The 22,464-nt window shown below is 46.5% G+C and overlaps 1 protein-coding gene across 1 annotated transcript in view; it reads right to left on the reverse strand.

Annotated features, from left to right (window-relative positions):
- The window catches only part of LOC135913576 (GTP-binding protein Di-Ras2), a 432,585-nt gene extending 414,198 nt beyond the window's left edge, over window positions 1-18,387 (reverse strand). The window contains exon 1 of the mRNA XM_070525282.1: window positions 18,340-18,387. The gene's annotated coding sequence lies outside the window, so the exon portion shown is untranslated. The remainder of the gene's footprint in view (window positions 1-18,339) is intronic.
- Between the last annotated feature and the right edge of the window lie 4,077 nt (window positions 18,388-22,464).

Raw genomic sequence — 22,464 nt, forward strand, 5'->3', positions numbered from 1 at the left:
CTACGGTTGCGTTCGAACGCCGCTTTCTCAGCACAGAAGCCCGATGCTCTCCTCATCAGACCATGGACAGTCAGACCAGTGCGCCAACTTGGCGTGGGTCACTGGAAGCCGTTGAAGACTTGTGTACGAGCGATGCACTACCACTACTCAGCTGAAGGAAGCATCGGCACGGCAGAAATGGGAAGCGACCCCATCCTGAGTAGAGTTCCGAAAATCTGCTGCCGCTCCCAGCACCTCTGCCGCGGGACGAGGGAGATGGTTTTTGGTGCACACGTGAGGTCGAGAGAGGAGGTGAAGCGGGGAAATAAAAAAAAGTTACAAAAAAGTGTAACAGGCATGTGCTGGAGGAGAGCTTCCGTAGCAGTTCCATTTTCGGCACCACGCACTACAGGGTCTTCGCGGCGAAGTCTCTTCGCGTCGTTTTCACGAGAACCATCTGAACGATATGAACTGTGCATGGCGTCGACGGCGAGCTGCGGCTTTTGCTACTCTCTGCACAGCAGCCTGCTGAGCCTGACATTGCCTGGTTGCGGTCGCGCTCGTAGCTCTACCATTCGGTTCTTCCGCCGCGGTTCGCATTTTGAGAGAAGGCGCCCTAAAGTGTAGCGGAGAGTAAACACGGGTATCCAAACCAAGTGGCGTACCTGTCTCATCCCTTGATTCGTGGCACGATACGATGCTGTTGATGATGATGGCTTACAGGCATCGCCTTCGAAACGGCCTGGTGACTAGCTTCCTTGAGTTATCTAGGTTCAGAAACATGGAGCGCGCAATTGCTATTCGTGGTGAATTCTGCTGCAGCCGCGCCGACGGCTTCGGAAGCACCGAAGTGAGCGGAGAACGAAAGTTCAAAGTCTCACCTGCGCCGTGGTTCTGATTCAGTGGGGGCTTTCACGTTTCGGGTGGCTACTTGACAACACTTAAAATCACTATAATAGGTAACGACTGCCTTTGAAGCTGTTCAAGATAGTAGGCTACTGCTCGGTGTCGCAGTGCCGGACGTGCGCACCGAAGTCCGGCGTCAGCCATCGCACGTACCTGCGGGACAAGAAGCTGCGTGAAGCTTGGATCGCGAAACTTAAAACCGGCAAGCAGCCATCGGCTACAACTCGGGTGTGCAGCAAGCACCTCCGCGAGGAGGAGTTTTGTTACGGCATCGTGGCTGTGATGTTCAGTCAGTAGCAGAAAGCGCGTACTGAGAAGCTCTCCCACGCGCGACTAACTAGTGTTCACTGCAGAAGTGAAATGCAATTGCTCTGCTGGTTTTATGCGAAACTCGACATGCTCGTTACGTGTAAGTCTGGCCGGGAGCACTTGTACGAGCTTCATGGGCAGTCTGGCTATGCAGAATTTTAAAAAATAATTGGAGTTTGACATTCTTTTTCGCAAAGGTATAGCTGCATTCCAGTCACCATCAGTGCTTGCTTGTAGATTGGAAAGACGAGAGCAGCCTGCTTCTGTCACAGCATAAATACAATTTGGTTTTGCATATTTAATCGTCATTTAAACGTCGCAGCGGTTACCCAAGCACAAACGTGCAGGGAGGATTGCAGAATTAGCTTTTATACATTGGATAAACTTTATCGCTTCATTAACGTGATTGACCACGTGCATATTAATGTCCTAACGAGACGTTAACTAAACTCGGTAACATGAGCAGGCTTTGCGCGAGCAGCACCACTGCATCGAGGTAGCTCCGCCGCAGTACACTCTGTTATGCAGTGAAGCAGATGAAACGGGAAAGGGGCCCATACGCAATCTACTATCACGAAAGAAAAAAAAGTATGCAGCAGACTCTGCTGTAGACTCAGCGAAACCAGCTAAACCATTTTTTCTAGCTAATACAATAGCAATAAAGTATCCCTCTAATACACGCAAAATTGCCGCGCGACTGACCACTCAAGGCACTTTGCGTGTATTCGCGGGAAGCATACTGAAGGAAAGTTACATCGCAAGAATAAATTTTGGGGCACATTTGAACAGATGAGCACACTTTCCCGATAGTGCTCGGATGGGGCAAGGCTAGTGTACTTGTTTCTTTCAAAAACTTATAGGCGTGCGGCGATATTGTGTGGAGAATGCATGCAAGCACCATTACCTGTGTGCTGTACTGAATACGCTCTGCAGAAATAAGTGGTAGCTGTTCCTTCATAAACTTCACAGCCCCTTTCTCGCCTTCATTTATGCTTCCTTCCATTATGTCTTGAAGGGAATCTATAGTCTGGTACAACAGCGCTAGCAAGGTTTTTCATCACAGAGCCTTGATAGCTGGGAGACACTTCAAGGTTTTTGAACACCGTCAATGACGCCTTCAACCGAGGTTCATGATAGTCGGTGATGTTCAAAAACATCGTGCACTTTTCTTTATGGATAACAGTCCACTTTACCGACACTGATGCCCCTTGCAAGTGCGCCTTGAGTTCTTCGAGGGACGAAAAGTGGTTTCTCTCCTGCTCCGCTTCATGTGAAGCCAGTGACTCTTCGGCAACACGGCCAGTTGGGAAGCTTCTAATCGGCTCCTCTTGGCATCAGGTGCTTCTCTCGTACTCCTGTGTGGTGCTGAAAATGATTGCCGAAAAAAACTATAGGCGCAGATCTACGGCGCAACCGCAGTGCTGGTAGTGCAACTGTAAGAACGTTTTCTGCTCTTGGATCCGTGTATGAAGTCGTGCTCTCGATGCATGAAATGTGGAAATGATCTGCGGAAAGCTGCAGCAATGTACAAATGTCTCGTAAATGCCTGAGAAGCCACTTATTGAAATAACCTAATGCTCTCCCCTTTGTGTAAGCGTGTTTACAGTCCATGTGTCCACAAAAGTCTATCGGGGCTTCGGAAGTATCAGAGTAGAAGTGCTTAACAAGTACGAGCAACTAGCAGCGCACAGCAGCACCATCAAGAACTCTTACCTGTACGGAAAACACTCGGAGCTGTAGTGTATGAAGTGGGCGGAAGTCCTTCCTAGGAATGGATCGTAGCCGCTTCTTGAAAGTGTCGTCATCTTTAGGGAAAGATAACGTTTGTATCCTGATCACCGTATCGTATTTTCCGGTGCATCCCGGCACACAACACTTATTTGGCATTTTAGCCCGCAGCGCACATCGCGCACGGAAACAAAATTGCTGCAAAACAACAAAAGGGAACAATAAACGCGACCACGCCGCTCCAACCAACGGGTCTGCGCGCTGCCAGGAGCGTGAAAGAACTAGGCTAATGTCATGCCGCTGCGGCTTCTGGAAGTGTCAGCCTGCCGGATGTGACGTGGATATTTTGGGCGCAGGCCTGAAAGCTGTTCAGGGGGTAATGCTACCGCGCGGTACACATAAGCAGAACGCGGTCGTCCTCAGCGAGCCGCAGTGCGCTTAGCCAGTGCACTCGTGGCGGCACCCCGCGGCGTGCGCGGTGTCTACGGCATGTAACCGACCGCAGCTTGATGTCAGCTATCGGCCAATAGCAGCCGGCTAAGGGAATGACGAAACAGTGCGTCCGATGACGAAATAATATGTCTATAAGAGAGGGAGGACAGGGCCTCTTACTGAAAAGTGGGCGTTAGGGAGAAGGTGATTTCGCGATCCGCTTGCGATTTGCATGCACCGCGTACGACAGCAAAACCCTATTGCAAAACCCAGTGCCACTGGGACCCAGTGCGCCGGATTATGGGCCCAGTGCAGCGCTCTGGATGCTGGGGCGCTGGGAAGGCGCAGCGTGCTGGGAGGCACTGGCTACTCGCGCGAAAAACAGCTCTAGCGCGTTAAATATGCGGTGCCTGGACGCCGTATATATTTTTTTGAATGCAGAAAGCAAGAAGGAACGTTCTAGTGCAATAAAAAAACGAAAAAACAAACGTAAAAAGTAAAACTGCTTCGACCAGGATTCTATCGTTCGACCTACAGATTCCAAGCCCGGCACCTTACCGCTATGCCACGCCAGCAGACGGAAACGCAAGGACAATTTGCCATGTCAAAGCCGAGAAGCAGTTTGTTTCGCAAAGCTACGTCTTGTACAGGCATGGTTGATGCGCTATCGCCCAGCAACTAAATCTTACGCCTGTACCAGAAAGGAAAAGTTGCTGTCCGTATTCAGCCGTATGCTTCGAAGTGCCACAACATCGATTTTCACTTGCAATTGCTATTTTAACTTCGAAAAAAAGTCCTAAATGAACCACCGACCCGGGATGGTGTATGGGCTGTTATTGCCGATTTCGATAGCCGTTTCTTGTTCTTCACGCAAAGGATATGCAACGTTTCCTTAGTTCAGTGATGCCTTTCAGTCAACACGCCTCTCTAGTAATATATCTTCGTCAGAGAAGAGCAGGCTAGTACTGGGAGCCTTCGGTGATAGCACATATACCTGTGTTTATGACGCGTCACATCACCGGTCATCGCTTCTTGTATACTGCATACATGGCACATGGCACATGGCACTGTATCTTGGCACTGTATACATGAAAAAATTGTTTATTTAAGAACAGTGATGCGAAAGCTTAAATACAGAGTGATTTATCCTTGTTATATTTCTTGATTCCTGAGGCTTGACACGCGCCGATAGCGTGAGAACGGACTCGGCGGATGCGCTAGGCCTAAGCTTCGGTGGGGACCGATCTCGGCGCGGGTAGCTGGCGAAAGCTAAAATGTGCGCATTTGAGCCTCAGAACTTTTTTAGTACAATAGGGAAAGCGTAACCGCAAGAAATACTTAAGCTTTGTTATCGGTGCGATAATAAATCAGTCGGCGTTAGGCTTCGAACTCGGGGTCCGTTCGCGCCCGTCTGAACGACTTCAGCATTTCATATCCACTCCACAACACTGCAACAACGGCGACAACTCCCAGTCATACGTTACGTGCGAACTACTAAAAACGCGGCGTCCTCTGCGTTTACGTGGTTTCGTTCAAGAATTTAGCTATCCGCCCAGTCAAAAGAGAAAATAAAAAAGGAAAGTGATTTTCAGTTTCAATTGTGCTTGAATAAACAGAGCAACTCACGCACCTTTATTCCAAGCTGTGACACGAAATAGGGTTTTATAACTACAAGATATAGCGTTATTTAGAACAAGAGACTAGTATCAAACGATGAAATTGTATAAAATATAATATTCAGCAGCGCTCGTCTATGCGTACTGGAACCAGCGCGGAACAAACACAACCAGTGCAGTTTCCAGTGTGAACCAGCGAACCGCAGCGAGAACCAGCGCCTGTACAGCACAAACCAGTGTGCCCCAGCGTCATGGCAGTGGAACCAGCGTCTCTTCCAGTGTGACCCAGCTCTTATCCAGCGTTGTCACTGGTGTCCCAGTGAGTCCCAGCGAGTGCCAGCGTACCCAGTGCGACCCAGCGCCAAAAAGCGCGCTGGTTTCACACTGGAAGGCGCTGGGAGACGCTGGTTTTTGCAATAGGGGACCTAGCTCAGATGTTTAATGCGGCGTATGCTTCCCGCGGTATATATCATTTCAACAAACTCGAGGGGTGATTCAGGGCCTTTTTAAAGTGTTTTCCGAGATTTAAACATCTGCAGCCATATGAACACATCGTCACGCTGAAGCTTGACGAAATTCATATCAAGGCTTGCTTTGAGTACAAGGGTGGGAACATATGTGGTGCTGCAGTGAATTCCAAGAGGCAGCCACATCACCACACGTATGTATGGTTCAAAGTCTTCTGGGCTCATTCAAGGAGGTAGCACACATTCTTCCTGTAAAAACTATACAGGGCGACCAATTTCATGCCATACTGAAGAAGGAAATCTTACGCTAAGGAGAGATTGGGTACAGGGTCATAGCTGTTGTCCGTGACAATAACTAACTAAGCAGGGATGAAATGAAGATGTTTCTCCCACAGCCGATGCTTCGTCATGTTTACCCACATTCGGCAGACCCAGATCTACCGGTATTTTACGTGGTAGATGCTCTGTATCTCTTTAAGTGCGTAAGAAATAATTGCCCGAGCCAGAAAAGTGCAGACACTTGGTTTTTCTACGCATGCTTCGAGCTTTTAAATGATGATATTCGCCCTCTATTCAAAATGACTGTCTCATTTGCATCAGGCATCATCTGCCATGGTTGCTTAGTGTCTATGGTGTTGGGCTGCTAAACACGAAGTCACGGGATCGAATCCCGGCCACGGCGGCCGCATGTCGATGGGAGCAAAATGCGAAAACACTCGTGTACTTAGATTTAAAGGCGCGGTAAAGAACTCCAGGTGGTCGAATTTTCCGGAGTCCACCACTTCGGTGTGCCTGATAATCAGAAAGGGGTTTTGGCACGTAAAACCGCATAATTACCTTTATTCATTCAGGCGTTTGAGAGATTTGCATAAAGAGGAGTCATCTCTGCTGCTAAAGTCTGGGTATGGCTTGACGTCAACGGCACTTAATCCAAGCAACTTGGAACGGCAGAATGTTAAGCTGGTACGGCAGGTTTTTCATGCGCACGTAGCCGCAGCCCTGGCAGCTTGCAGTGGTGAAGTCAACTTGCAGCATGCGCCTGCACAGCAGATTTCATCAAAAGCATTTTTCGCTGGTGGAGTATAGTCGATGTAAAGACACCGAATAAAGGCTTCCACCATCGTAATGTTTACGAAGAATCCATACAGGTGGCCCAAATATAGGTTTTCTAAATGCTTTTATTACGTGGCTCAACGTCTGGGGAATTTTATGGGCACAGCACGACCCCTTACCAAGGAGACATTGAGTGCCCTAAGGCTCTCTGCTCAATCCTTGTTGGAATCGGTAAAGTACGGCATAAGTGAGCTTCACGTCAAGTAGGTCGTACTAGGGAAAGTCCGAAGGGATCCTCCCGAGGACCGTTTTGGACAGTACCGGCAGATGGCTGGTGGGTAGTACCGCATATCTGTTCGACAACTGTGTGAAACAGAGGGCAGGATTCGCCTTCAAAATGCTCTCCCAAGGATGAGCACTGATGAGCTCAGAGGTATCGAAGAAACAAACAGTGGCAGAGATGTAGGCATCTCTTTTAGTCTTCATGTTAGCAACGATAACCTTGACGCCCTCACAGCACGAATGCCGTCATGTTGGTAGGTATTGTGCGCAGCTACAATGAAAGTTCTAAAATGTGAAAGTTGCCGAGGGACCTTGGTTGTTACTGGAAATGAGACCTAAATGGATGAAGACATCCCATTTTTAATCGCACAATTGGACCGAGGTGGCCTCAAATTTCCCTCTGCCCTTGTTATTACAGCAGTCATGCACACGGAGGTTGTATTTACAAAGCTTGCGACACAAAGTGCCTTGCCTTGACACAGTTTCTCCATGGGGCCAACCAAATGAGTGTGGTTCAGCAACTGACTCTAGACTATCTGCCGAGGCTTGAGGACATAGATGCATGTGAAAATGGCCACGCCTACGAGCTCCTTGTCGCACTGGTTGCAAGCTGTGCAGCAAACATAATGCTGAACAAGTTGTGCAAACAAAGGAATGATCATATAAATATTAGAAAAAAACAAAGGGCGAAAAGCCGAAAAGCCTAAATCTTTCTTGAAGATTATTTTCCATACCTTGTACTCTGCACATTTATTTGCGTTAAAATGCACTGCGGGTATTTTATTGACAGTTTTCTGATGTGATTTCTTCCACCAACTTCTGCCTGTTGCCGTAGAATTAGCCTTTTGTTTGTGTCATGCATATTGTCCAGCCTAGATTTGAACGGCGGTTCGTTGTTTTGTAATTTGAAATTGTAGTGTTTTCTGCATCTCCATGCGATATGTTTCTTTTTTTCTCATTGAACTAAACCTGAGACAGTTTTTGCTGTGGTTGGTAAATTGACTTATTTGTGATAACTTGTGGCTGTGTGTGCTTTTCTTGTGCAGAGTGCATACAGACATATTGTGAAATTTGGTTTGTGCGTTGGGATTTCTTGTGGATGTCTCTACCTGTAGCGGGGCAATAAGTGGTTCTTTGCGTCACTTATTCATGCTACTATAGTCCACAATTTGGTCACCAGTGTGGTTAGTAGACAGTGGTTTTTTGCATGTCTTTGACTCTGAAACGCAATGTGTTTGATGCCTTTGAAGTGCAGCATTTTTTATTCTGATAAATGAGGAAATAATATTTTTGCCTAACCTACAACTAAAATGACAGTATGGTTATCGTGTTCCGACATTTGGCATGGCTTTGGCATTGCAGTGTGCGATGTTCTGCTTTCTGTCATTATACTGAGGCTCCTAGTGCGTACAATAATAAACAAAATGATACTTTCGGGTATTGTTATGTGCGTGCCTTTAATCAGTGCAATCACTTTTGGCTGTCAGTTATGTTTTTATAGCACACAATATAAAAGGCAACATGTGCCTATATTACATCGCGATATCGGTTGCTATCATCTATTTCAGCCGCGAAGATTGTGTAGTGGTAAATATGTTTACAGACGGCGTCTGCTGTGATCAATAACTATGTATGATTCCCTCCATAGCATTAATTATTCAACATCAGCCTGGCTACGCCCACTGCAGGGCAAAGGCCTCTCCCATACTTCTCCAACTACCCCGGTCATGAGCTAATTGCGCCCAGCTTGTCCCTGCAAACTTCTTAATGTCATCCGCCCACCTAGCTTCCTGCCGCCCCTGCTATGCTTACCTTCTCTTGGAATCCAGTCCGTAACCCTTAATGACCATCGGTTGGCTTCCCTCCTCATTACATATCCTGCCCATGCCCATTTCGTCTTCTTGATTTAAACTAAGATCTCATTAACACAATCTGCTCTTTTCTTATCCCTTAACATTACACCCATCATTATTCTTTCCATAGCTCGTTGCATCGTCCTCAATTTAACTAGAACCCTTTTCGTAAGCCCCCAGGTTTCTGCCCCGTACGTGAGTACTGGTAAGACTCAGCTGTTATACACTTTTAATTATTAGTATTATTGTTAGCTATATTAGTATTAATTATTACCCTGATAAATCGTGCGAACCTGGCGGTCGAGGAACCTGTGTGTGGCATCAGTTCTCGCGAGGGGAGCCCGCAGCAAGCGCTCGCGGCCCTCCCAGCCTGTGCGTAGTGACTTCGTCGACGTCACATCACGTGACGCGCAGGCCTGAAAACTGTTCAGGGGGTAATGGTAGTAGGCACCAAAGGCGAAAGTCGTGGTGCCTACGTTAACATCCAAAATAAGATTTGAACTGCGCGCCTCGGTGTCATATAGAAGGCTAAGCGTTGTGGCCACGCCTCACTGCGCCATAATCTTCGCAGTGCAAGGCATTGAAGAAGGAATGGGAGCACAGTGGAGGACGTGTTTGACAGTTAATAACTCCGCTTTTGCTGAACGCCTTTAAGTACTTCTTGCGGCAAAATATTTCTGAAATAGCCTATTTGCGCTTCAAACGCTTTTCTCCATTTCCACAAGAAGTGGTTCAGCGCCCTTTTTAAGTAGCACGTCAGTGGCGTAGCCAGAAACTTCGTTCGGGGGGGGGGGGGGGGGGGGTTCACATCGCAGCTCGGCCTCCTTCTTAAGACGAAGCTTTAGCTCGGGCGCAACTCCGACGCGGCCAATTCAAATACATGCAAAACGCAAAAACGCTGTTCTGAGATAATCTCTGGACCGATTTTAATGAAATTTGTTGCATTTGAGAGAGACCCTTGAACCCTTGTACACAACGTAACCAATTCCCGTATGATACAAATTGACATACCAAATTTGTCCGATTTGACTGTTATAATAGATGCTTTTTACAGAACCACGATATATGTTCTTGAAGCAGAGCTATTAGAGTGTAAACGTTGTGCTTCTACTTTTTCGAACTTTCGAGTTTTTCGAAATATGGTAAAGAAAACCCAGGCCCTAAATCGAAATTATGCTTCCAACATACACTAGAAGTTAACTTTCTCTCATAAATGCAACAAACTTCATTCAAAGCAATCCAGGGGTTATCTTAGAAAAGCGTTTTTGCGTATTACATGTATTTGAATAGTTTGAATAGGCCGCGTTGGAGTTGGGCCCGAGCTAAAGCTTCCTCTTAAAGGATTCGGCGAGGGATCGACTACTTGAATAATAATTGCATTGCCAATGCCAAAGATGCTGCAAACAAATTCTTGAACGCTACGCACTGTCAAAACAAATAAAATATGTATGTTTTCATAAAAGAATATACTCATATGTGCAAAAAATTTTGCCGAAATAACTTATAGTAATGCTTCCATGTTTTTTGTCTATTTACTAAGAATACATCAGACAAACTTTCGAACTATATTAGTTCTAAACTAGCAAAGCAGTGCATGCCATTGATATGAAAAATCTAAAGACCATGAAATGAACAAGTTGAGGACAAATATGTTAATGTCATTCTTTGTGATGTATTTGTCATTCAAGAATCATGTTTACATTCTTGTACATACGCAACGGCCAGTGAAAAATCTCAATGACGCTGGCATTTAATCCAATGTGTTAGGCAGGAGCAGCTGTCGCAGGTCGTGTATCGTGAGTAATTGCACCGACAATATAGTCACAAGAGAGAGCAAGTATTAAAAGCAGGAGTTCTGCAAAATGTACGAGGGCGAGTGAAATGAAAGTAAGTCAATGCGAATATATGACAAACGGGGTACTTTATTTAAAAGTAGCCTCCATGAGCATTCCGAGATTTGTCTCATTGACTAAGGAGTCGCGTGATTCCGGTCTCATAGAATTGCTTGGGTTGCTGCTTCAAAAAGTCTGCAACTGACTCTCACGTCATCGTCCGACACGAATGTGGTTCCCTTGAGCTGTTTATTTTTTTCAGTTGCCCCAAAATGTGGATGTTGCGAGGCGACAGATGTAGCCTGTGTGGCGGATGTTGCAGCACTTCCCCACTTGAACGTTGCCAGTTTTGTATTAAATACATCAGTGATGCGGGGACGGGCATTGTCGTGGAACAAGATGACCCCATTCGTCAATTTTCCACATCGTTTCTTCTTGATTTCAAACGCAGCCGTTCCGGCGTTTTGCAGCATCGGAAACAATTGATAGTCTCTCAAGATTCAGCAAATTCTATCAGTAATGGCCCCTGACGATCGAAAAAAAAAAGAAGTCTACAACACCTTTCCGGCGGCAATGACGGCCTTTGCTTTGTTTGGACATGGTGAATTCGAATGTTTCCACTGTAAGTTTTGCCATCGTGTGTCAGGCTCGTAGTGTAACACCATGGTTCGTCCCCGATCCCAAGTGGAGTCAAGAAGTCGTCGCCTTCATTGTAATACCGGATCAGAGGAGTCAAGGCAGCGCCGAACTTCTCCGTCTTCTGGCGGTGGTTCCAAATCTTGGGAATTCATTGCGCACACAAGAGCCAATAACGGAGATGTTCATGAATTATGGCGTGAACCGAACCGTGACTGATGTTCACACGCTCTGCAAGTTTATCGATGCTTATGCTCCGTTCTTGCCTCATCAGCTCATCAACATTTGCAATTTTGTTGGGGGTGATAGCACGATGGCTATAGCCCCGTCTTGGATTGTCTTTGCAACATTCGCGTCCTTCCTTGAACCGTTTGCTCCAACACGTCACAGTAGCCAATTAAATGCAATGTTCAACGTACACGGCAGCCATACGGCAACTAATTCCTTTTTGTGAAATACCTTCAGCTGTCAAAAACTTCACGGCCACACGCTGTTAAACTTTTGGAGTGTCATTTATGTCACGCCATCATGCTCAACCTAGTGTATGAGAGCATTAAAGGACGTTTATCCTCACACCTGCGTGTCACTTTTGTAAATGAGAGATGCCTCTCTGCTGCGCACATGCCTCGTAGATAATAAACCCAACTATTATTGCGCCGCGTGGCTAGGCTCACTATCATTTGACTCTTCCTCGTACATTAGAAATGCGAAGATACAATGGGATATACAACTGCGAAGATACAGCTTGATAAAGGGTAAAAAAATGTCAGTGCAAACAGACATCACTGCATGTATACACAAAAGCTCGCAAGAAGATATTTATATATACGTATAAGTCTCCAATAAATCTACGTATCTAAGAAAAAGTCACTGTATATAATGCGCCAAACAAGGCAAAGAAACATGTTGCTCACTCACTGATTCACATAATTCTAGATCCCACCCACATTCCATCCACTCCTCCCAATGTATCGCGCGCGAGGCGCTTGCTCCCCCCTTTTCTCCTTTGCGCACACAAGACTGAATCACCATCGTTGGCTCACCCATTCTACCCCCCTTCCCCCCCTACGCTTTCACTCGCACATACAGCATGCGGCGCTCGGTCACGATGTTATCGCCCTTGGAGTGTATATGTAACTTGAGGGCGACGGCGACGGCAGGAATGCGCCTGGCGTGTCCATATAATCGCTGTCGCAATAATATAATAAGACTATTCGGGAACAGAAGCGTGCCGTGGTGCATTACTTTCCGCAAAAAGAAGTAACAAAATCGAACTTTCACCATGCGACAACTCACTGCGCCGCAACAATGTATTTTTTTTCCTATTCTGGGGTGGAGGCACCGAAATGAAGAAACGCAAAGTTGGCTGCAATCGAATGCCTACTTTGGGCACTTAATATGGCTGCCGAAAGAATATCGAAGAAAACGTGAGACGCTTGGCCCACCGAGAGCCATACGCATACTTCTCGGTATCCTACACCGGCGAGACAAGACTTAACGGACAGGTTGCGCTCAAGTGAACGCGGTGCAATCCGTCGAATCCCCACAGTGATGGCGGCGAGCGACCATTGTTTCTTTTTCTCGTCTGCTAGACAGAAAGCATCCAAAACTCTGCAAGGCGAAAATCCACTAGGCCAGAGAAAACCGACAGCGCACCGGAGTGCGCCGCGCGGTGGTCGGGGCAACACGAGAAAAACGTATGCGCTCTGGCTGGCTCTGGCAGCCCGCGGGTAGGGTAACGAGAAAAAAAAATTATAGCGGCTCAATGTTTCCGCACGAATAAAAGTCAAAGCCGAAAAAATAAAGAAGAACGTAGTTACCTTGGCTGGCTTTAGTGTCTTGACAATGATTCTTTGGCGTAGGTGGAAAAAAAATGTTGACATTTTTTGTGACATGACGGCACAAAGTTTTCACCACAATGGTTCGTCTCATTGGACCTTGCTGAGTGCTTTCTCAACTGCTGTGATAGTGTGTTGATTCGGCTTGTCTCGTTGTATGTTCCCATGTAAGACTCTAAAAAAGTCAGTGCGCCTTTCTCGTCAAATGTTTATAACAGCATTAAACCCACAAAGTTCCGCAATTGAAAATCTAAAGCGCAACTTTGAAAATGTCAATGCACCTTTCAGATCAAGTTTATGAGATTTATACCCAAAATGTTTCGAAATGGAGATCCATGCGCTCTGTAGATTCTGCGGCCTCCACGAGATGCCACGACGAGCCCGTTCGCCATCAAAACGCCCTTGAAACATTGAGCTCGGATGGGGCTGCCTACGTTATGGGACTCCCGGAACATGGGCGTTGCTGCAAAATCCAGCCCGACTTCGCAATGTGTCTTGTCAAGCGTGAAAAACACGTTCTAGACAAAATCCATAATGATTTCCGGTGCCGGGGGTTGATTTGGTCGGTGGTGCATGGACAGCACGAAAAAATTTGGGGTGGGGGGGGGGGGCTGAAGCCCCATCAGCCACACCTCCGGCTACGCCCCTGTAGCACATATGTAGCAACAGAAAGTTGTATGGGGAGTTTTTCTTTTCACATTCATGTACACTTTTTCATTGACACTTTTCATCTAATTATCATATTTGAGAAGGTAAATGTTTAGGACTAATTATGTATTTATGTTCAATCATAAAAAAAACAATCTGAGTATCTCCAAGCGACAGCAAACAGCATTAACTTGGTTCCGTCCAGTTACATGGCATTTCAATGTTTTTGAAGCTTGGTGCATGATAGTTGGGACACCCTGTATATTAGCGCTGCCTGTTAAGTATTGCACGATGACTCACAAATTGTCTGGTTGAGTACGTTGCGTGTGTTAAACCAATGTCTACAGCTTTAGCTCAAGGCATACAGTGGTTTTGCGCTCGTATACCAACACTGCGCATGCTTAGTGGGGAACCGCAGATGTTTGACGTGAACAGCGTGTGAACACACTGATCTCTTGCTTGCGTGCCCACTTTGCGGGTACTTGCGTCACGTTCAAGGTAAATATACCTGGTAGCGAAGCTTCCATAGGAGCCCATACGTTCAAAACATGGCGGTCCATCGGCGGTCCTTGGGGCTTAGCGCCATCTGTATGTGGTGGGAACACTTCCGGTGGAAGAAAAAATAATGTGACGCCATGTCCGTTAAAAGCAGAAGCGACGTCATTTTGTTTTCGAAGGCGCGAAATTTATATATATATATATATATATATATATATATATATATATATATATATATATACATAAAATGCCCCGCCATTCGACTTGATGGGCGTTTCGAGCTTTCAGCGTGGAAAGCGATGCAGGAAAAGGCCAGCCGTACGGTTGTCGAAATCGCATCCCTGCACAGAACATACTTTCTTTGGAGGCCGAAGAAAACTTTAGGTGTAGAGTGCTGATCCTATTGTTGGATGCCAAGCCCGTCGGCCAGCGCAGTCGCCCGAAAACAGCTACACAATTATCTGGCGGTCGTAACTCACTACTTTTGACTAAACAGAGTAAGAAGCAATGAAGCTACCCGCGTCACCAAATTCAGACAAACTTCGACAAGCAAGAAAGCACAAACTGTGAGGGGGGCGTATTTCGACAGGTGATACGAGTGCGCCTTTCTGCCCATTTCAAGACGTGCATTGCGTTGCGAGTGATAGTGGCGTCAACGCCCCCTGTAGCGATGGGCGCTGAAAAGAAGTGCATTTATTAATAATAATAAAATTAAACTTGTATTTTCTTAACTCGTCACGAATATATAAAATTGACTAGGAATTTTATTTTCATTGAATGAATCTAACTGTGTCTCGTTAGAATTAAAAAAAACGCGTTTTTCTTTCCCAATCTTTGTTCCCTCCAAACCTAGTCGCGCTTCAATCGCTGCTCCCATAATCCCCCATGCTGATGTCGGTGACAATCTGTACTGAACCGCTTTTCGCCCGAAGCTTCGCGACCTATTTGAATCGACCTTGTCACGTTCTTTCCAAGATCCCATTGATAGTGACAGCGTCAGATGTCTTGGGAAATGGTGGGTATTTAGGATGCGCCGTGCGAGTGGTTCCTCTATGCCGCTGCGCTTTTTACTGGCGCTAGGCCGTGCATTCAGATAGAAACGAAGGAAAGAGTGGCAGCTCTCTTCCACGATGTTGTGGGAGCTACAATATTAAACCAATGCCCGTGTTATTACGGCATAACAACCTGCAAACTCTAAAAAATATGGGGTTTTACGCGCCAAAACCACGATCTAATTATGAGGCACGCCGTAGTGAGGGAATCCGGGAATTTGGACCAATGGGGGGACTCCGGAATTTGGACCACGTGCCAACATATCCAATGCCATACCACGAACGAAAACATTTAAAGCAGCAGCTACCTACCCAAATTGTCCATGGCATAATATGGGTAAACGGTTATATATATGTAACGTGCAAGTTCAGATCGAAGCCGTAACTGGTGCGTGAGGGGTCTCACCTGTGAGAGATCATGACTTAATGACACCTTAACGAATTTGTATGGTTGCTGTGCCAGAGGCAGCAGCTTTGATGAATAATGCAAACATCGTAAAGTAACGCAACATAGGTACAGGAAAAGAAAAATCGTAACACCAGCGATTCGGTCATTCCAGCGACGCAGGCGGCGCCACGCGGCCCTCCTCCGAAGTAGTCACCCGGTAATAGAAATATGCGACGCAGTTAGCGGTTCGGTCTCACTGTAGTCATGGGTGCGCCGAAGAGGGAAAAAGCGAATAGTAATCGCAGGTGCAGCGTGCCGCGGTGCTCAAACTGTGGCGCTAGTCAAACAGCTACGCTAAATTTCAGTTTATTTGCTCCGTTGTACGCTGCTCGAGGCTCTATGCGAGCGTAATCACCTCTGTACGCTACGAGTTTCGTAAAGTGTTGCATTTTACAGCCTTTGCTAAAAGTGTACATTTGAAAACGCACTTTCTTACTGCACAGCACTAATTTGTTCAAACAGCAGCACTCGAAACACAACTGTCTATTACTGGTATGCCCCAGCGTTTACTAACTGTTTGCGAAAACACAAATATATGGCTCCATGCCCGTGAGCATTCTCAAGGCTAGTAACGACATACTGACCTTTGCAGAGCCTGTATCTTCAAGTACTGCTGCGTGCACGCGGTGCGGCGGGCCTTTCGTTGCACTCGTCTGCAGGCAGAACGATTCGACGTTGACATCGGTGTCTGCAACGGACTTGATGCCGCAGCATATGATGTGACCGGCGTTGAACTTACGCACCTGTGCGTTTCTTTAGCGAGAGACAAAGCACCGCTTGCAGCGAAACCAGAGGGCCTGACGTGCTTTGCTGCTCGAGATGCACACGCTTGCGAGATCGCCTTATCACCGCCTCGGCAGCCATTTGGACCTACCGCCGCGCGCCGCCTATTGTCGCTGGAATGACGGAATTGCTACAGGTGCTCGTGTGTGTGACTCTTTCCTTCTGGGTTGTGCAGCATTTCCCACTGCTGCGACCATCTTTTAAATCCGTCGTCTACTTAAAGGAGAACTAATACACTCAAGAGTTCATTAGGAAAGAAATGTGGTAGGCAGTATAACAATCAAAAGCCAGTTTTTGGCTCTTGCATGGGTATTGTCAGGATTCGGGGCTCAATCCAATCGCTCGTGACCCGTTGTCAAGATTATAGTCCTGCATGAATTCGAAGGTAGCTGGCCCATACCGTCATCCAACTTATCCTCGCTGAGGACGTTGATGAAGAGAAGTACTGCTTCTCATCGAGAACGAGGAATATGGGTTTACTTACAGTATTTACATGCAGTTCATCAGTCTAGCATGACTGCGAGAGAAAGTACGTCAGTCTAACACGACTGCTTGAGAGAGTGTCTCTGTCTGTCTGTCTGTCTGTCTGTCTAACATGACTGCTTAAGAAAGTGTATCGAGCATCCGCACAACAGCCGTTTATAAACACTCGGTCCTCCCCCGATTCTAAGGTGGCGGAAACGTTCGTACAGACATCGTAAACACGCCGCCTCTCCACGGGATGGTTTACACACACACACACACACACACACACACACACACACACACACACACACACACACACACACACACACGCACACACACACACACACGCGCGCGCGCGCGCGCACGCACACATGCGCACGCACACACGCACACGCACGCACGCACACGCACGCACACACACACACACACACAGCTTCACGGCCCGAAACCGACAACACATGGAGTTCGTAGAACTCGGAGCGGACCCTTGCAGTGCGCCCGGGTAGCCATTGTCTTTCGTCTTGGTCGGCGCGTGGGAAGGGGACTCCGACGAAGTTCCCGCGGCAGCTCCCCCACTCATAGCAGATCAGGTCCGCGTTGGTGGGTTCGGTAACAATAGTTGGCCCGCCAAACTCATTCAGTCACAATGGCGACTTAGTGACGTCGTGGCTAGAGGTTTGCGGCGGCACTCTAGGAAACATTGACGCCCGTTGTCGCAACTGGCTGGCATCATTTGCACTTCAGCTGGGCCGTTCTTAACAGTATCAGGAGCTCAACTTTTGTTGATGAGCTTTCTCCTTTTCTGTCAAACACCACCAAATGTTTCCCATTGATGCCCCATAAAATTTACCTGAATACTCAGGATAGCCTTAGCAAAAAAAATTAACATAAAAAGGTCGCCTTTCAGTTGTTCTGTACTTGAAGAACACGAACGGGCAACACGCGACAGCCCGCGCTGAAGCGCTGCTTTCTGCAGCTGAAGGCCGGCGGCGACACGAGTGCATGTTTCGGCTGCCGCGGTAGCATTTCGCAACCCCATAAGCGCAGGCAAATTTGCACTTTTTTCTTGAAAGCCAGGCAATTAACCGTGCCAAATGTTCTACTACATGAAGCCAACGCCAAACTGCGATCGTTCTGCAAAATTTGAGCAAGGACGGTGGAGCGGTGAACGCAAAATCCTTTTTTGAACACGCTCAGCGAAGTATTCAGGACCCTGTACATCGACTCTGTGAGCGGCTGGGAGAAGTGATAAGCAAGCACCAGCCGGCGATTCGGCCACAAATTTTAAATTCTCAGGGGCGATGGAGCAAGCTACGCCGTTCAGTTGCATGTTCAGAAGGAATGGTGACGGCTGAACGTCACAAAAACCCTCGCACATGGTCTAGAATACTAACCTATAGCATGAAAGCATGCCATATAGAAAGGCAGGCGCACGGGCAGGCTGAAATGGATCGGTGATTCACAGATGAACAGTGTTCGGAAACAACGAAGAAGTCAAGTTAATTTGAACTTACCGTGCAATCCTTGACAGGAGCCCGAGAATCCCCGATGCCGCACGGTTGGACCTTGCAGCAGCGAACAACACGGAAAATGATGAAACGCGGGACGAAGCTGCCGCTTCTCGCACATCCGCCCCGGAAACCAGGCCTGCGTCCGCCTGACCGTGTTCTTCCGCGCGGTGGCGTCGTCGCGCAAGTTCCGAGCCAAAAGTTAGTTCGACTGAAGTTTTAATGTTGCGTTACAGCGAAACGGATTAAGGATGGGCCTCCTGGCAGGCAATCGCAGACAGTAATGAAACTTACCACATCAGTTACACTAAACAGAAATACTTATCAATAGGGAAATGAGACATCCACCCAAACATAGATAAGTGCTACAAAGGAAGCCCAAACGGGTTCCTCGAGAGGAATGGGTTCCGAACGGGTTCCTTACAATGAGTTTCTCGAAGTATTCAAACAGCTCTACCATTCCTGCTTCCCATTAAAAGTGCGTGGATCCAAACGTCAAACTAGCAAACCTTGGGTAACCTCTGAGTTACGCAAAAAAATTAAAATGAAAAGCAAGTTTTTGTTTTACGAAATCTTTTTAAATTCACGTTCAACAGATGACCTGCGGATGTTTAGGAAATACAGAAATAGGTTTAAAAAAAAACTATGCCAGGCACGCGCAGAATACTACTCTACATTACTTGAAGTTAAAAAATGGTCGACACGATTTGCTTTGGTCAAGATTAAATTTTCTACTGAGACGTCAACAACGACAAGCTGCCCCAAGTACGCTAAAGCTAGATGATAAAGATATATCTGAAGAAGAGCTAGCACATGCCTTTAACAACTCTTTTACGACCCCAGCTCATAGCAACTCACCACGTGATTCTAATAAATACATTAATACTTACAATAATGAAACGATATATCTGAACCCGGTTACAAAATAAGAAGTTATATCAGTAATACAAAACGTTATTAACAGCCGTAGCTATGACATTGACGGAATTCAAGTAAGGCCTGTGAAGCATGTTGTCGGAGTCATTGCGCCTGTTATTGCAGCTATATTTAACTTATGCTTAGCTACCAGCACATTTCTTAATAAAATGCAAATAGCCAAAGTAACGGTTCTGTATAAGAAAGGAGACCGCAATGATTTAGAAAATTATAGACCAGCAACTATACTCCCAATCTTCTCAAAAGCTTTTGAGAAAGTTCTATATACTAGGTTGTCCAATTTTATTATTAAGCCTGATCTTCAGTCACCGAATCAATTTGGGTTTTGCAAAAATATATCAGCCGAATTAGCGCTACTCGAACAAAAGGAATACATACTAACACAGTTTGAAAAGAAAGCCTTCGTTATTGGTGTCTTGGTGGACTTCTCGAAGGCATTCGACTTAGTGAACCACACTATACTCCTAAATAAATTATTGTGTTATGGTTTTCCGTGACAGGCTCAAACGCTTCTTAAATCATATTTATCACATAGAAAACAGGCTGTCTGCGTAGACAATATGAAATCTGAACTAAAATCTGTTACTTCTGGCGTTCCACAGGGCAGTATATTAGGACCATTACTATTTAATATGTACCTTAATGATATCTTCAACATTAACTCCACTGATAAATTTGTTATCTACGCTGATCACACTAGCATCTTTTTTGCTGGAAATGATTTAGATCTCCTTGTTCGGGAATGCAATGACACTATGAACGAATAAGAAAAATGGTCCGAATCCAAGTGCATGCGTATAAATGAAAAGAAGACACAAGCTGTCATATTCCGCCCTAAAATACACCAGTTCCTGCCTCCCTCGAGATTAAGCTGAATTCACGGCGTATTGATGTGGTTGAGCAATTTAAATGTCTCGGAGTAGTTTTTTCCTTCTGTATGTCTTGGGAAAATCACGTGTATCACAACGAAACTGGCTGAAATAACTGGGGTCGTAGGCCGGCTCAGATACGTTCTTTCAAGGCCAGTAAAATTACTCCTCTATAATTCCCTTTTTTACACCTATTTAAACTATTGTCATTTAGTATGGGGCGCAGCCACGATTAGCTGTCTTCAGCGCATCTACATTTTGCAGAGGAAGTTCCTCCGTCATGTTCACAATGTCCCCTGGGCCTCACCGAGTGTGGATCTCTTTCTGCAAAGTAGTGTGCTGAAGATCCACAACTTGCACAAATACCGCTTAAGTGTTCGGTTTAAACTGGAAACACGGAGAAACGTAAACCACATACGTTATCTTGCTGATTTACGTACCCGAGAAGCAACCTACGAGACAAGGCATGCGGAGAATTGGGCAGTGCCGACCCCTTGAATAAATCGCGGTAGAGAACGCCTACCATTCACTGTTACTTCTCTCTTAAATGCTTATGTATACAATAATTTTGATCTCTTCAGTGCGTCAAACAGTGCTCTGCGTGCTATGTATGTTACCACGTAGGTTCCGTTTTTCTTTGTGGTGAATATTGTTTAAATACTGTATAATTTTGTTATGTTTTCTTTTGTACTTGTTCAATATTGTATAACTGTTATTAGACTGCAATTACCTTTGTTTTAAAAGCCTTGCTGTGAAGCCACTGCCAAGCGAAAGGGGGGCTGCGACTTTGTCAAGCTGTTTCTGACAGCTTTTTCTGCGCCTCCGCTATCTGTATTTGTACAATGCAGAAATAAAGAATTTAAATTTGAATTTGAATTTGAAAAGCCTCGCAGCTGAAAAATTTGTACTGGTCCGGGACTCGAACCCGGGACCACCACCTTTCCGGTGCAGCCCCTCCATTATCAGAGCTAACCAGGCTGGTTAGCTGGGATCGTAGAGCATAGTTAGCTCAGATGGTAGAGCGGCTGTGCTGGAAAGGCTGGTTAGCTCACATGGTAGAGCCTGGTTAGCTCAGATGGCAGAGCGGCTGCGCTGGAAAGGCGGTGGTCCCGGGTTTGAGTCCCGGACCAGGACGAATTTTTAAACAGCAAGGCTTTTCTTTGTAAATATATGGGGTTTAACGTGCCAAAACCACTTTCTGATTATGAGGCACGCCGTAGTGGAGGACTCCGGAAATTTAGACCACCTGGGGTTCTTTAACGTGCACCTAAATCTAAGTACACGGGTGTTTTCGCATTTCGCCCCCATCGAAATGCGGCCGCCGTGGCCGGGATTAGAGGCTTTCCTTTCGAGAAACCGGTTTGGGCATCCTTTGTAGCACCTAACTACGTTTGGGTAGATGCCTCATTTACCCTTATTAGTTACTTCTCTCCAGCTTGTGAGTTTTCGCAGAACTATCACGTCATAACTACTTATCATATCCCACAATAGGGTTCCATTGTGAAACGGGTTCGCAGCAGTTGAAGCCAGTTACAAGACGCGGCAACCGTGCGGCTGTGGTACCGTAGGACGTTCCTGAAATTTAGGTTTTTCTTCCTTTTTTTGAAACAATGTAGTGCACTGTAACATTAATCGCAACAACATGACACGGCCGTCAAGTTGCTAACGGTGACCCGAAGCGACAATCAAAGCCTGCTCAACGCGCATGCGCAGCGTCTTCCTGCTTATTATATGCTTCGACTGTTGCTTGGCACGAACGCATCGGTACCAGAAAGTAAATTTTGTTTCCTGCCTCTCGCGGTGTGCCCGGTGCATCATTAAGGTTGGCCAACATTCAGTCTCTCTGCGGGCATGTGGTTGCACTGTTACGCTCTCATCGACACGGACGGGCGAAAAATTCGTTGTTGCCCCACCACGGGGAATATTAGGCAATCGCAATGTTTAGTGGTGCACTCGAGCACCTCGCGCGGTGGTTCAAGAGCACGCGTGGGTGACATGGCCTGACGAAACACATGAGGCAACCGCTGCTGTTCAGCAGGAACTGCAGACACCGTGCAGATGCCAGGCTTGCCGCAACGCTGGCACGCTATGATGAACGATAACAGAGATGTGACTAGCGTCGCACCACGTCGCTGCACGAGAGTAGAGCGACGACAAAGCCGTCGGCGTTTGCGGGTGTCCAGTGAAAGGACGTGATTGAATTAGCTGTAATAAAAAAAATGAAATTGTGGGGTTTCGCAAGTAAAAACTAAGATTTTATTATGAAGAATGCTACAAAGAAGGGGCTGGTACTCTGGAGAGTTTTGACCAACTGGGGTTCTTTAAC

This window comes from Dermacentor albipictus, chromosome 9 (assembly GCF_038994185.2).
Source record: "Dermacentor albipictus isolate Rhodes 1998 colony chromosome 9, USDA_Dalb.pri_finalv2, whole genome shotgun sequence".
In the NCBI taxonomy this organism is placed as follows: Eukaryota; Metazoa; Arthropoda; class Arachnida; order Ixodida; family Ixodidae; genus Dermacentor; species Dermacentor albipictus.